This window comes from Elgaria multicarinata, chromosome 9 (genome assembly GCF_023053635.1).
Source record: "Elgaria multicarinata webbii isolate HBS135686 ecotype San Diego chromosome 9, rElgMul1.1.pri, whole genome shotgun sequence".
Classification (NCBI taxonomy): domain Eukaryota; kingdom Metazoa; phylum Chordata; class Lepidosauria; order Squamata; family Anguidae; genus Elgaria; species Elgaria multicarinata.
In genome coordinates, this window is record NC_086179.1 from 71,853,071 (window position 1) to 71,870,034 (window position 16,964).

The 16,964-nt window shown below is 40.3% G+C and overlaps 1 protein-coding gene across 2 annotated transcripts in view; it reads left to right on the forward strand.

The window, feature by feature from the left end:
• The first annotated feature begins 369 nt into the window (after window positions 1–369).
• The window catches only part of PLXNB2 (plexin B2), a 335,450-nt gene continuing 318,855 nt past the window's right edge, over window positions 370–16,964 (forward strand). For both annotated transcript variants that reach the window (XM_063134078.1, XM_063134077.1), the window contains exon 1: window positions 370–481. The gene's annotated coding sequence lies outside the window, so the exon portion shown is untranslated. The remainder of the gene's footprint in view (window positions 482–16,964) is intronic.

Consider the following 16,964-nt stretch of genomic DNA (forward strand, 5'->3'; position numbering starts at 1 on the left):
TGCGCGCTGCCTCGGGGGGCTGTTCGGCTGAGGCGCGGCCGCTTGGGAGGAGCAGCTCGAGCGGCGGTGTCGGCGGCGGAGCAGCCTGCAGCCCGAGAGCCGCGCACACACAAAGGCGCGACCGGCCCCAGCCAGCCGCCTGTGCGCTCCTTCAACTTGGGTAAGTTTTCTCTCCCCTCCCCTCTTTTCGGTTCTTCCCTTTGGCGGAGGGCGGCTCCACCTGTTGAAAGCCCCGAAACCCCTCCCGGGAATGCTGATTTGCTGATCCAATCAAGCAAACAAATCCAGCGGCAACCAACCCTCTCTGGGCAGCGCTTCGCGTTGCGTTCATTCAGAGGGCGACTTCCATCGATCCCGCCGCCACTTCGGTTTCAGGCGTCAGGGAAGTTCCGAGATCCAGTAGTCCAAAGGCGTCTATTTGAACCAGCCGATCGGGGCTGGAATGAGGCCCGGGAAGGGTAAAGTGGACTTGATTGCCCTGGTGGGTTTATTTCTTTTTCTCTGTTTCTCTCTCACTCCGCGTATTATGTGTAATTGCTCGTCCTTCCTTGTTTGAACAGCAGATGGTTTCCATTAAGGGCAAAGCCTTGGCTCTTTCCACTCAACTATGTGGCTGTGGACTTTGATTGTGCTACTTAGCAGCACCAGGCTTAGAAAAATGTGAAACTTTCGTAGGCACTGTGGTGTGAACTGTGCCCCCCCCCCCCTTGGTACTTTGCTACCTCCTTTTAAAAAACCAGAAACGGTAGGGGATTCCCATCAGATATATTGGGGGAAAGAACCTGTTTTCAATATATATGAGAGGTGTTTGTGTGTGTGTGTGTGTGTGTGTGTGTGTGTGTGTGTGTGTGTGTGTGTGAGAGAGAGAGAGAGAGAGAGAGAGAGAGAGAGAGAGAGAGAGAGAGAGAGAGAGAGATTCCGTCCCCTGCTTTTTTAGCTCTAGGTTTATGGAATTCAGAGCTGGATTTTATAGTGCGTTATTATCCTCCGGAGTTTCATAATCACCAGCCCTCCATTCAGATAATTAAAATCCATTTCCTCAGATCCCATTCATTCGTGTGTGTGTATGTGTGTCCAGTCATAGTTTCAGTGGCATTTTGACACCACTTCTTGAGACTACTGGCACTCAGTTTTGGAATCGATGTTGGGTTTTGAAGGAGGTTTTGTCTTGTAGAAAGACAAAGGCATAAAACTTTGTAATAAAACACCTTTTTGGAAATACTGTACACAGTTCGCTGTAGGCAACTTGGCCTCTGTGCGTAGTTTGTGAGTCACTCGTATTTATTTATCTTAGAATTGTGCAGCTTTGTCTTTTGAGGGCTTTGGCATGCTGTGCTCCAAGTGATTCCTTTTACATGTATGTGATTGGGGCACTTCCCACTTGTATGAGAAGATAGCTGCCTCATGAGTTAATCAAAGACTGAAAGATCAGGTAACCTCCGTGTGTGTGCATGCCCACAGTATGCCTTTCCATGTGCCTGAATAATTAATACACAGACTATAATTAATATACACACCAGAGATGGTGCATTCATAACCCATTTGTCACTTTTAAAAAACTAGAATATGAAAGTGCTATCTTTATATTTCCCTCTTTGAAGTTCAGCTGGCTAGATGGACTTGGAATTCTGGTTGTTTTTCAGTTGCCTTCCCCCCAAAGCAAGGCTCTTAATGTGTACTAACTACTTCTCACCTGTTGTATTTGGTCATATACACCACACTAGACATAGCATCTCTTGTTGCAACCCAGCATACTAAGTTGTAGTATTTGATGTCTTCATACATTTTGGTATACTGCATTGTTGTAGTAATACACATATGTGTGACCACAGTGTCAAAGGACACGTTTAGACTAGCAGCCTTGTTGCATTTTTGCAACTCGGTGGTGGACATGTTTTTGTGAACCGCCCAGAGAGCTCCGGCTATTGGGCGGTATAGAAATGTAATAAATAAATAAATAAAAATGTTTACACAAATGTGTGTCCTGTTGACTTGACTTCACTGTGATTTATCCCAAGTAGAATCCATAGCATGCATAGGATTGCAACTGTAAGTTCTTTTTTCTTTGTACCTCTCTCTCCAGATGTTTGATCCTCATATGTTTCCTATTCATACATGCTTCTTGCTTCCAGAGAGAAATTTGGCGTTTGTTTGCTAATATGGAATGTGCACAATCCCATACATTGGATGCCAAAAAATGCCAATAGATTAGAACCTTGAGTGCGTAACACGTACTGGATCATGAAGTGGCAAGTGGAAGAATGACATTTAGTGAATGGGTGAAAATAGTGAACATGGATGCAATGGCAGAGCAAATCCAGCATTTAAAGAGGCCGTGATAATGGTTAGAGAAGGGTGGGCCAATTGTTGGGTAGTGGACAATAATGGGAAAACTTGTACTCTTTTGAGATACAAGCTTTTGTGGGGAAAGTACAAAACCTAAGAATTGGAATACTAAACAGTAACAGATTATGGGTTGGATCCACACCTAGTCGTACTTAAAGTAAATTTATGGTAATCAATGGTCAGTGAGTCTACTCTAAATTTTGTTAAAACTGGATCCAATCCCATGCCATTGCTTGCACTGCCTCCCTATCAAAAAACTGTGGCAGACATGTTAAAAACATTAAGAGGGCACCTATAGTTGATGACCCTAGCTACTTTACCACCAATGAAACTTTATTGTTATCCTGTTATCTGAAATATGTAATCCTTTGCAAGATTAGAGAGGTTGGTCTTTTAAGAAACAGCAACAACATCCTAATGCATAGATTGAGAGATCCTAACATACCATAATTCTCTACATACCTGTTGGTTACACTTCAGTGAAAGGCATGCTTGTTAATATTAAAATTTGGAACACAGACATGATTCCGAAGGAACAAATAAGAGTCTATTGATACTTTATTACTACTTTGTTTTTCAATAGTAGCTTTTCTGAATCTGATGTTAATCATAACAAAAGAATGAATTCCAAGATACTTATGCTAGTTCATAAGATAAGGATAAAAACAAGTGATGCATTTTCCCCTTCCTATTTTTAATATGTTATGGATCAGGTTGTTTTTTTAATTTCTTATGCTTGTTATACAAGTCAGAAGTTTTATGTTGCAAATCTTGCTTGCCTTTTCTTTTAAAGAAATTATTCTTTGCTGGTCTGGTACTCCCTTGTTCTGGTGTGATGAAATCTGGATAATATGTTGAAATAGGGCAGGAGTGAGGGAGCATGTGGGCCCTTGCAAAGTGCAAAGGAATGGTTGATTGTATCTTTTAGTTCCCCTGGCTGATACATGAGTCTGTAAAATTCAAGATTTGGCTGTTCCACTAAAGGTCCCTTTCTTCACTTTGGCAGCATCAGAATTATAAGAAATCCTGGTTAGGTTTTATGTGCGTTTGGTTTTGTGTTACCTGTGTAGAGCCTTGCTTTGCTTGTGGCTTCCCATGCTCAGGGCTGGCCTAAGATTCGTACCTGAGGCAGAAAATCAAATTGGTGCCCCCTTTTTCTAATTAATATGGTGTACAATTCACCAGAGAATGCCTCTTGTGCAAGTTCCATTTGAATGAATGGAAGCAGCACAAAAGGTTTACTATGCTGTTGCCTAGTTACCATTCATTTCCATGGGCAGGTGAACTTTATGATTTATTTATGTATCTTTAAAAACCATTTTATCCTGATGTTCTCCAAAATGAAACAAAGCAGCTGATAACAACAACAAAATAATCCAGTGATAAGAACATAAAGCAACAAATAACATAAGTTAAAAAAAATACATACTGCCAAAGCTGCAGCATTTAATACAAACAATCAGAGCAACATGGAAAACACAAATCAGTTTGCAGACTAAACAAAAACATCAGGTCTAATATGCCCAGACAGGGGCTTTAACCGGATGCTTAAAGGACCAGATAGGGAAGCCTGCAAAGCTGAGAAGGGCATTTCATAAAACAGACACCACAGCCCAAAAGACCCTGTTCCACAGTCAGCAGGGGCATGTTGAATGGAGCATATGAGAGGGTATGTCCTTAAGGTATTTAGCTGCCGAACCATTTAGGACTTTAAAGGTAATTGAATTGCAATGAAATGAATGGGCAGCCAGAAACGAATGTGCTGCCACTGTAGATCGTAAAGAATTGAGGTAAACCGCCCAGGGAGCTTCAGCTATTGGGCGGTATATAAATGTAATAAATAAAATAAATATATAAATAAATATGGCCTATTTGGCTAGCGTCAACTACAACCTGGCAGCAGCATTTTGCATGAGGTTGAAGTTTCTGAAGGTTTTTCAAGTTAGGCCCATGTAGAATGTGTCGAACGATTACTAAGATGTGAACAACTATGGCCATATCTAATGGATTGTGCCTAGCATATCAGATCTATCTGACTTGTGCTTTTCTGCCCTGTGTAACCCAAATTCTGCTGCCTGAGGGAGACACCTTCCCTTCCCTCATGTTAAGGATGTACTGTCTCTCATAAACTTTGGTAGTCTGCTGTGACATTCCTGGTCAACAGTTAGTCTTTTTGGCTGCAATCTTATGCATACTTTCCTGGGAGTATGATCCATTGAACGCAGTGGGGCTTAGTTTGAGTATACATGCATAGGGTTGCATTGTAAAGCTTTAAATTTTAGAACAGCAAGACCAATACAGCAGTATGGGCATGTTTGCACATAACCTGTGATTTGCTGAGAGTGACCAAGGACGTTGCTTCCCACATGCCCCTCACTTCCATTTTTAATCAGCTGGGTCATAAGTTGGAAGTGAGATGTGTGAACCTGGAGCACTTGGTTGTTTAGGGGTAAACAACCCAGCAGTTAATCCAGCAATAAACCATGTGTTAACCACTGTTTTGTCGGCCAGAGCTCTGCCTCCTGCAATGTAGGCATAATCATGATGGACTCAAAACTTTATATGAAAGAAGACCTCATCTAGAAAGATCTTTGATGCTATCCTTTTGTTTTTGGGACCCACACTAATGCTCAATCATCGCTATCCTAAATCCTGGATCTCTGTAAATCCTGGATCTCGAGTTGTTTTCTGTGAAGCAATATTTGCATCTCCACCAGGGAAGACCATAAAAAGGCTTAAAAGTGAACTAAGGAAGCAGTGAACTAAGGCTCAAATTTCAGTAGAAGTATAAGTAGCTCTTAAGAATATATATTAATATGACAATCCAACAAAATGGACATGTACCCTACCTCCCATTGGGCAGTCAAGCCACATTGCTGTAGCCTTCATTACTTTGATTCATAGTCAGAAGCAGTCATTTTTTAATTAGGTCTCTACTGGTTATCCCAGGTTATTGTTTCGAATTTGCTATTCTTGTTCCATTACATGCATTTCTTTTTTTTGGCAATAGCAGAGACTTTGCTAATGTTCAGAACAAGAAACGGAAGATGCACCCTCATATTTAGGGGCAAACTGCATTCTGCCACCAATGCAACTAGTTTCGGTTTCCTTTGCCTTTTTCTTGAACACAGAATGTCCACTTACTGAACTCATAGCTGACTAAGTTACTTGCTTGATCATTTGAACAGTATTTTTATGACTTTTTCACTGGCACATGCTTTTCTGTGTCGGCGTTATCAACTGAACTGATTTCTAGAACACAGTCACATGTTTTGCAATAAGCAAAATAGGCCCTTTTCTTTCTTTTAAACAACCACCCACAAATTTATTTTTCCCTTCCTATTTCTCATTATATTTCTGCATATTTTTACTTTTTCTCAGTCTCTCTCTCTCTCTCTCTCTCTCTCACACACACACACACACTCACACCCCACACAAAACAGATACAATTGGATATGTAAGAGGCAAAGGCAATCCAGTCAGCCAAGCAGTAACTGAATTAGAACTACTGCTATCTCTCCTTGAGGTTCACTGAATCAGTCTGTATGGATTGATTAAACATAGACCTTGACTGAGTTAGTAGTAGACCACCAAGAAAACATCTGAAAATATTTTCCTTGGATCTACAGGCAAAAGCAAGTCAGCAAGGAAGACTTACTCTGGCAGAAGTAGCTAAGCAGACCGCCAATTGCAGAACACACTTAACCCTTTCAGACCATCAGCTCCATTCACTTGGCGAGGGGAGAAATAGCTAGGCGGATGTAGTGGTTTTCATGGGTACCATGTTGGAGACCTCTGGGCTACAAACTTGCTTTTAAAAAAGAAAACTGGGAATCCGAGAGTTATGATTCACCCAGGGCATAGCTGGAGAACAAAGTTTGTGCTTGGGTGATCTCATCGCCCCATTCCCAGCACTCAAGAGCTGGGCAGCTGCTTGGAAACTCCAGCTATTGGTAATGGCTATTCCAATGTGTATCAGTGTCTTTCTATTTCTGTAGAAGGGAAATTGAATCAGTGTCTAAACTATCATAAACATGGAATGATTTTCAGTAAGTTTCCAAACAAGCTTTGAAATGTTAGTTCCTATCATTCTTCAGGAATTCGACTGAAATGACTTGCAGCAACCTGTGGTTATTATGTTGAAACATGTTTGGATCCTAGGCTCCTGGGAGTAGTATAGGAAAATAATAATTGCCTTTTAGTGTGGGAAGGTGAAATTGTGTGGGAGGGTGAAATAACTATGTCATAGAGTTATAAGGTGAAATAACTCTAATTGAACATATCCTTAAAATACCTGATAATTCAGAGAAATAGTTGGGGTGGAGGAAGTTATATATTAAAAAGTCTGACAATTAAAAGAAATATCATTGCAAGCTTTAGTCCATGAAAGGCTGCAATACCTGCCCAAAAGTGGTTGTGGTTACACTGCCAAAATATAATGTTAGTAGCAGCATTATAATATTAATAGCGGTTTTCCTAGCTGTGCCTCCATTCTTCAAACAGAAAAAAACTCCATGAGTGTCATGTATATCCACTGCAGAATTACCATGTTTTAGACCTGATCATAGTAACTCATAATTTCAAGTCCTAGATTGCATGTTCCAATGCTGGGTGAAGAACCTCTTTTAGCTTGAGAGCCAAATTCCATTCTGAAGAAGCACTTAGGGACCACATTCCAGTGGCGGACAGGACTGAACGCAAAAGGAATGGGCCCAAAACTCCCAAATGTAAAAATACCACCATATTTTAGCTTAAAGTTTGTACTGCCAATAACTAAGCCTTAGAATAAGGGTTTCAACCTTTTTAGAATGGAGAACAATGGTACAAAACCTGGGAGAGCACCAGACAATTGGTGGTTTGGTGAAAGGGGGTAGGTCCTGGGAAGGGGGTATGGCCTTTTGAGGAATCTCAGGGGGTCAGATTTAGTCCTACAGAGGGTTTGATTTGGCCCATAGCCTTAGCTTCTGAACCCTTGTACTAATGAATGGGGAAATTCTAGTAAAAATACACACACACACACACACACACACGAGTGTTAGTTCTGCTTCATGTATAGAATGCTTCAAGAGAAGTGATGGAGGGCCCCTTCTTACATTATCTTTGTGGCACGGGAAGTACTGGCGAGCAGCTCCTTCTGATACTGCAAAGGTAACCCTGGAAGCTAGAAGTCATATGGAAGGGATCCCTCACACTGCAGCCTCTTCTCATGCCAGTCTGCCCCAGATTCCAGGAGGGGCAGTAGTGCTATGGAGAGAAGCTGCAGCATGGACTTAGTGGCAAAGGAGCTCTGAGAATCTTTGTATCAACCTTGTTGATACAAAGGGCATGAGTTGCAGAGTTCTTTCAGGTTCATTCTGTTGATTCTGCCCAATGAACTATTCCATGGAATTGCTTTATGCTGTTTGCATCAACAGGAAATTGATGAAAACCACTACCACCACTCTACGGAAGCTGTGTTTTTGTGATATAACCTTTGTAGCTGAGCATGAAGCAGACCATGATGTCCACTATGAAGAACACTTATCCATCTCTCAATTAGTTTATGCAGTCCAGAGCATAGTGTGGCACAAGCCAAGTGTGGATTTAGTGCAAGAAGGTTTCCTGTAGAGCAAATGCTTTAGGATGACTCATGGAAGGAAGGCAAGCCACATGTTGCATGGAAAAGGGGGAATGGGATGAATCAAACAATTCTGTTGCACTTGCCCCATTGATCATAAAATCACTTCAAACCAGGTAGTGCAGCTTATAGTGCCTCGTATTTTTATATAACAGGACAGAACTAGGCCTCTCCATTTGGGGTGTGCCTGCATTTAAACATTTCTATTCTGTAGGAGAAAACTGCAGTGCTTTGTATACAGGCTTTAGGGAAATCACTGGATGTATATATTTTTTTAGTTGTTAAATGACTACACACAGTGGAATGCTTAATTAAAGCAGATAGGTATTATCAAAGATTATTATGCAAAGTCTAACATAGCACCAACTTGGATTTTACAAAAATGAATAAATCAATGCAGATTATCGTGAAATCAATAATGTGTGTTTTAAGAATTCAAAATTGGTTTTTAAGTGCCATGCTCTGCACTCTTGGGAGGAAATACTACCCTGACCTGAATTGAAAATCTATCTTTTGTATAGCAAATATTACTTGGGTAGCTACTAGATCTTTCCTCCTGATCACCTTTTTAGTACTGAGAGGTGTTTCTTTAATGTTTCTTACTAGATAAGTATGATGCAGAATATGGGGCTTACCATCCATATTGACATGTTTCAGAGCCAGAAATAATAGCCTTGACTAGGATGGGCATTCTTTGCAATCATTTTATCTTTGGTAATATTTCAACTATGGACACAGCAAAACATGCTTTAAATTTCATTTTGATCCTGCATCTTGGCACCATTAATCATGAGAACAAGGAAAGTAGTAAAAACTAGGAATGTACACAGAAATCTCCCTCATTGGAACTTATTTCAGATAGTAGAACACTTGAGATTGACACTTGGGTTTGGATCTGAAGGGGAGCCTCACTTCAGTTTATTTTTCAAAGTGTCACATGTCTCCCCATACAACGGCGAAATCAAACAAATGACTGTAACTCTTTTATAATGGGGCAGAATTGGATGACATCTGCAGGCATAGTAGTCCCTCTGAGAGACTGCTTCAGAAGTAGTGGCTAGTTTCATTTTGTAAGCCCAACTTCCCAACTCGATATATTTTTAACCTTCCCCAGGCTATGTGCTGTGGTTAACCTAACCACAGACTCATTGCTCTTGCTACAACAGACACTTGAACCCATGTTAAAAGTCCAAGGAAGTTGAGATAGCTTCCCCAACAATCATTCTTTGAGTGACCAGGAAAAACAACAACAACCCTGAAGCCACTAGATGTACTCTGAAAATACACCTGTTCAAGCCAGCTCAGAAGTATAGTGTAACCTACCAGGGTTGGGCAGAAGGTAGTTTTCCCCATTTTTTGAACTTTAACTCCCTGAAGCTCCTGCCAGCATGGCCAATGGTTAGGAATGCTGGGAGTTGAAGTCCATAATATATGAAGTTCTACTTTCTGCCCACCCTGATCTCCTATATCACAAGCAGCTGAGTGCTGTAACAAGAACTACAGGCAGGTATTTTCGCCAACTCCCTATCAGTGTCCATATGAGGATCTTTCACCAGAGTTAAAGCAAACTGTTAAAGTAATCCTTGTTCCATGACCATAAAAGTTCAAGAAAAGATTTGTCATCAGCTAGGAATGCATGGAACTGCTCTGCCACAACATTCTCAGTCACCTTACTAAAAAAGAAAGAAAAGTAGGCTATACATGAGTCTAAAATTGTCAAGATTTTCTTTGTTCAAAGATTGTGTCTTTAAAAGTGGACCTAGGTGTCTGTTGGATCATCTTCTCTTCTATTAACTTGACTCTGCACAGAGATCTTCATCTGAGGTTCTTTGTGCCACATCATATAAGTAAGATGGGTTTTAGCCAGTAAAGTATTGTGGTGGTGCCCTACCTGTAGAATCCCCCCCTGCCTGCCACGAGAGTCTCTTCTGCAACCTTGTTGCTTGTTATTGCTCAGTTTAAAGTCATTCTTATCCCATAGTGGAGATGAGGATGACCTTAAACTGAGCAGTAATATAAACTAACAGGCCTGGGAGAATAACAAGATCTACTCTTGGCACCAAAAAGTCATCAAAGAAGGCACCAGGTGAGCCTTTCTCAGGAGGGCATTCCAAAGTTGGGGTGCCACTATGAAAAAGGTCAACTTTCACTGTAGCCACCTGCTGGATCTCACTGGGGGTATACAGCAGGGGCTTCTGACTGTCTCAAAGTCCAGGTGGATACATATGGAGACAAGGAGACATTAAACTATCTTGGTTCTAAGCTGTAAAGTTCTTTAAAAGTTAAGACTAATATTTTGAAGTGGGCCTGGAACCAGATCTGGAACCAGTACATTAGAGTAATATATTCATAACACCCAGTCTCAGTTAGCAAGTGTTGCAGCTGTATTCTGGACTTAACAAAATTTTGGTACCATCTTCAACAGTAGTCCCACGTGCAATGCATTACAACAGTCTAATAATTTAACTAGAGGAAGTTTACCCATCTGCAAAGGAGTAATTTGATAACTTGGGCTGAAAAGCCATCAGGTTCTTCTTGGATGGACTTAAACAGTCATGACAGCAAGGGTCCAACTTGTCCATAGCTGCCTTCTCATCTTCATAATGATAAATAAATAATATCCTGTCTGTATTATCTAGGGAAAGCACAAAGAAGTGATTCAAGCAATTGCAACAAGCAGTTATCCTCACGCTGCTAGTAAAGACTGCATTTACGGTGGTGTTTGACTGAGTAATACAAAACAGTTTCCTTAAGACTTTTGTCCCTTGCAATTAATTTTTTTTTCAGAACTGGTGTTTTCTGCCAATGCAGTTGGATTATTATCCACATCATCTTGAACCTTGCTAGACGAACTCCTGGGTTTTCTGGTCGCACACATGGTTGTGGCAGTCTAGCCAAGACTTCCCAGGGTTGTTTGGGTGTTTTACTAGCTTTCAAGTTTCCAGTCTTCCTGGCTTCATGCCGGGAAGATAACCCTTCTTCTGCAGTTATTTATTGTAAAAAGAATGATTTTTTAAAGTTTTCTCTTGAAATGGCTCCTAATAAAGGGGTTGTTGTTGCAAATGTCTCTGCCTTTCTCTGAGCTGATGATACCTTATATTGTGATTGTAACTGCATTATATTACTGACATTTTTATTAAAAGCATACTTTGAATAACATGCGTTTTATGGATTTATATGAGAGCTGATGCTGTCATGCACTGATGAACTTTAAACTTGAGTAGCCAATGAAGAGCATTCTCCTACTGCTTTCATCTGATAATCAGCACACAGTGTACAGTTGATTGCAAATATGTTGAGAAACAGATTGTTTATGGGTGGTCTTCTGCGGAATGCTATGGGATAAGACTTAGGCCTCCTTAATACTGCTAATTGGGTTATTTAATTTTAATATCATATTCTTATTGAATTGACATGTTTGTGACATGAGAGCTTATGCTAATTACCAGTATCATTATAATCATAATCCAAAATCCCTGAGTAAATGAGCCTTGTCTCCTATGTATGGCCAAATATCATTGGAGAAAGGAGAATAATATCGTTTGTATGTGCTTAATTTGAGCAATTAAGCCATTTGATGGAATATCACTGATACTTATAGGAAATTATGTTAAATGTACTGTTCTTGAGGGAAGTTTAGTCATAGATACAGCGAGTTATTTTGTTGTTAGCCCTCAGAATTATTAGTTCAGATTTTTATTTTTAAAAATGTGAAGTTAGTAAGATTTTCTAGAAATGGAGAGTAAGCTGGAGATGTGAGGTTGGCAGTGACAGAAAGGCTGGCCTGGCCCTACCATTTGGCAGAGTGGGGCAGCTGCTGGGGAGTGGAGAGTGGATGGGAAGTATTAGAGGACAGAGTTGAATTTGCACCACGCATCCTGCCTTGCAGCACCTAAGCTAACATGCTGCACTAACTTTGATTAAACTGCCAGTCTGTTCTGGTTTTGTGCATGGAATGGCAGCAGGGTGGGGGGCGTGGGGTGCCATCTTGTCCTCTGGAAGATGTCTTGGGCCAGCTCTGTAGGGGTGGTGGGAAATCCTGTACATGTTGCTGGTCCCTTCCTCCAGCTGCCTGAACTGCCTCAAATTGTCCATGCCCTGAGATTTCATTAGCAGTTGTCACTGATAAGATTCAGGAAGCCTAGGAGAGGGTGGTGATGGCTAGGCCTCTCCCACTGGTGCTAGTTCAGTTTGAGTGCAGAGAACAACGTAAGCCACTCTGAACTTGAGAGTGCAGTGTGGCTGAAATTGCAGATAGAACTCGGAAAGGAGTGAAGTATGGGAATACCACTATGAGAATACCAAGAGGCAATTGGCTAGTTGGATAAATAGCAACTTCTAATGGGATGAGGAGAACCATGCTAGCTGCCCCTTCAGCCAACGAGATGCTAGCCACCAGGCCCAATTTTTCAGGTGTCAGTGGGTATTGGATACCTAGATATTTGTATTCTTGCTCATAATGGATTTGATGATCTACCATAGTCCTGAGTGCACTTCAGGAGAAATAGGCTCCTCCTCTTCCTCAGTTGCTCACCTGGTAGCAGCCATTCCATCAGGCTCCAGCCGAGGGAGAGAAAGGAAGCAGGGCTGCAGTACTACCTCTGTTGAGAGACCCACTCCATTTGGCTCTGCTTCTCCCCTCCCTGAGCTGCTGGTCATCCTTCCAAGTGTTTTGGATTACAGCTCTCTATACCCCAGTCAGCATGGCTGATGGTCAGGGATGATGGGAGATATAATCTAAAACATTTGGAGGGTACCAGGTTGCTTACTCCTATGTCAAGAATGGGTGCCTGTGTGTGTTTGCTTTTTCTCTTCTCTGCTCATCCTTTTTCGCTTTTGTGTTGTCTTTTAGAGTGTAAACGTTGCAGGGTTTGTTTTGTTTTATTGAATTTATATAAGCCACTCTGGGAGATAACATTTATTTATGAAGAGTGGTGTTAAAATGAGTTAAATAAATGTTTTCTTTGGTGTGGTAATGAATTAATTATGCAACCACGTATATGAGCCTAACGTATATGAGCCTAACGTCCCATATACAACAGGTGTCTGGGTGAGTAAACTGATGGGGAAAATTGGGCAACACCAGTTTTTCCTGGCTGCAGTTTTGCTTTTTGTATGTGAAGGAACAGTGGTGTGTGGCTGGATATTGCTACCCTAGTAGCTCCTGAGCAAAAGTGTTGTTCAAACAATTCTTTTCTAATGTATTTCATACATTTTTACACATCTGACTAAACCCATGAATTTATTAGCATTTCTCTTTGATAAAGATCAAGGATCAAGAATTAGAATACTTAGCGCTTGAATACTTCTCTCTATCAACACTAGTGTTAAGTCATGTTTCAAAGAACAATTTCAATTGACACTTTTTTTTTTTACTTAATGTGGTTATTTTTTAAAAAAATTGTACTTCAGGCCCATTTAGACTGTGTAGTGCAGAGATGGAGAAGCTCAGGTACAGGCAGAATTCATTTTTGTAAAAGCTCTCATTGCAGTGATAGGCTGAAGGCAAAGAGGGGGGCAGCTAAAGGCAAAAGAGGTCTGTGCTAAAATACAAAAAATACCAACATATTGTACCTTAAAGCTCTTACTGCCTTCAGAGAGGAATCTCAAACTTTTAGAATGACCCTGTTCAAATGACACGCTAAGCCACGGTGCTTAAGCATTTTGAGCTAAATGTTGTGGCTTACCATGTCATGTGAACCATGACTTAGCATGTTGTGTGAACCATTCCTAACCATGGAGGCTACATAACCACAGTTTAAACATGCTCACTAACCATTTGCTACAAAAGGGTTAGTCATCTGACCGTGGCTTAGCATGTTGTCTGAATAGGCCCACTGCACAAAAGCTGGGAAACCACTTCACAATTGGTGGTTGGGAGAAAGAGAGAGGGGCCAGAGTAAGGGGTCATAACCCTCTGGGAACCTCAGGCCTGGTTGGGGTTACTTGTTGAGATATTAGATCAGTTTGTAGTGTCTGGTAGGCCAAAACGTACCCTTATTTGTTAAACACCTCCCATGATTGTTTATTTGGCATCAATAATGGAATTCCACAATGTGTTAAAGCTTGTCAAATATGATTGATGTACTATAGTAGTTGAATGAAGTTGAGTGGGTGGAAACATTATGTTTGGCCCAATGAATATTAAGGCAATAAAATCAATAGTACTACTTGTTCTATTTCCTACTCCTGTGGGAGTAGAGGAAAAGCAACCAAAAAAAAAGTTTTAATATGCAACATCACCAGTTTAACTTATTTTCCCCTAGTGAATTGCTTAACAACCCATGAAAACTGCAATTGTAATGGTAACAAACGTACATCACTTTAAAAAAAAGATATAAATTACAAATTCAGATAAACAATTTAAATTAAACACCAATCTAATTATTTTATCTTAAAGCCTTTTATTCAAGGAGAAATTGCCTTTGTAGCTAAATTGCAAAAGTTAGTAAAGTTCCCCAGGAGTAGGATTCTCCATATTAATTGAAGGGAGGGATAGTTACTTTCCCCCATAGCCTGCAAATAACAATGTCACATTTCACCTAGTCCTGTTCCCTTTTCATGTGTAAAGTTCAGGAGTATGATAACCAATCAGTTTTTGCAAGTGACATCAAGGCATGGGGAGGGAATACCGTAATGTACAAAAGAGTGGGTTTTTATAAGAGTTGTGTTGGAAGACTTGTGTAATGGTACAGTTTTTAATTACATTAACGTATAGCATCTTACATGCATAGAAAGGAATACTTGCTTAGAAAGGGAATGAGTAACATTAATAAATGTAACACAAGGCTTCAGATCCTGCTGCTGAGAACCCTCCATGGCAGCCTTCTCCAACTGGTGAGCTCCGGATGTGTTGGACTTCAACTCCAATATGGCAGCTGTTGTCAGCACATCTGAAGGGCAACTGCTTGGGGAGGGCTGTTCCACAGCAATAACAGTTTCTCCGGTGTTGCTGTTGAGATTTTATTAAGATAAAATAATTAGATTAGTGTTCAGTTATGACCATTGTTTGATGGCTTTTCATTTCTTGGAAATACATTTACGTCTAAGAGAGTGTTAGGAAGCAAACTTCCTTGAATGTATTCTCCTTTGCTAAAACCTCTAGTATGCCTGTTCATATTTTCTTTTGAGAACGGTCATCATAAAGGGCTGATGCTACTTGAACTGATCTTAAAATGACCAGCAAGAACATCTTTCATGGAAGAGGCAATCAACATAATTGTAAGACTACTATATCTAGCTCTTAATTGGAATATTTTTCTTTTAAGCAAAACTCAGTGGTAGCTAATCACTTCTGTATATCCTTTCCATGTGCAAAGAGTTAGGTTCCCAAGAGCACCTAGTGCGCTTCAAGGTGGATGTAAACCGAAATCTTCCCCATCCAGCCTAGTGTTCTCTACTTTATTATACTTGATGGGGGAAAGCATGGGTTAAGTTGACAGTATGTCTAAAGGATTCTAAGCTCTGAAGGCAAATAAATCATCCCCTAAGTGTATATCAATACATTGTAAAGTATCTCCTCCAAAACTAATGACCTTTAAGCTCATCTTCTCATTTTGAGGAGTTTCATAATGACTTCGGATGTTTGAAAATAGCAATACTAACACTTTGGGCTCCTAGTTGAAAGCCTCAACTAGTACATGGAGCTTGCCTAAAATGTTAATGCTAGATTTATGAGGTTTAATTGTGACGATGCTCTTCATTTAGATCATATTTCAAGCATTCATTTTGGATGCAATTCACTAGATGCTTCATGGCTGGCACTGATTTCCCATTCTTAGGACCAAGTATTATGGCCCCATGTGATGCTACAATGGGAAAATACTCTCGATTGTCTTGATAGCCTGCTCCAACAACACATGCTGAGGTGGGGTCACAGGACTGCCATCAGTGTGCACTGACTGAGCCTGTACAGATTGACTCACAGCATGTCATTGCAACTGGATATAATTGGGCAGTTGCATGCTAAAGGTTGATGCACACTGAGCTCAGCATGTGCCAACATTATTTCATTGGATGGATGGTTGGATGGATGGATGTAATTTATACCAGCCACCCAATAGCATAGTTCTCTGCATGGCTCATGCAGCAGTTGTATGACTTTCTGTGTATACTGTCAGAGTTAGAAGTTTGTGCAAGCTGGGTCTTGTACAACTTGGTGCTTTATGTGTTTTGGAGAAACTGGGTCTCAATTTTCTTCACCTTTTCTTTGCACAAAAACTGACTTGGTTTCTGTTTCTAGATTAAGAAAGATGGGAATGGAGAAAATAGAATATTTAAATATGTAGCTTCTGTACTGAAGAACTTGTAATTGTATAGAATATACTTCCATGATTTTGCTAAATCTGCATTAGAAGGAAAAATGCTTAGTTTATGGAAGAAGGCACTTGCATTTTCGGTCTTGACACAATTCTGTATACTTCTAGCCGTGCTATGGATTACTTTCTGAGATTTAGCTTTCTGTTGGTAGCTGTATAATGTTTAGTGTGTTAAGCTTAAACTCAATATAGAGGATTACATAAAGTGTTTTGCAGAATTCTAATATTCTTTCTTCAGTTTTCATTTTTGTATACGTTTTTAAATACATTGAGATCTTAATGTAAATTACCTTGGAGATTATTTTACTTTCACGGGCTAATCTGGTTATCAAAACATAGTATCTCAATTGCTGCATAACACTTGTAGTTGTTAATTATAATTTTGCAATCTGTGTTGCTTATGCTGCTGCTGTTCAAAGATTATCATGTACAGGTGTATTCTATAAGGACTCTTGAATTTACTTTTCCCAGTTGTAGCAATTAGTCATTATCTTCTCATTTTAATCCTTGGGCTTGTAAATAAGTAAGTGCATTTCACAAATGTAAACAAATGCTAAATTGTTAGTGACTCTTCCCAACCGCTAGCTCTTTCTGTGCAAATGTGAAGAAGTAGCTTCCCAGTCCTTGTAATCTGTGGTGTTTATTTAAGAGCCAGTGTGGTGTAGTGGCTAAAGTGTTAGACT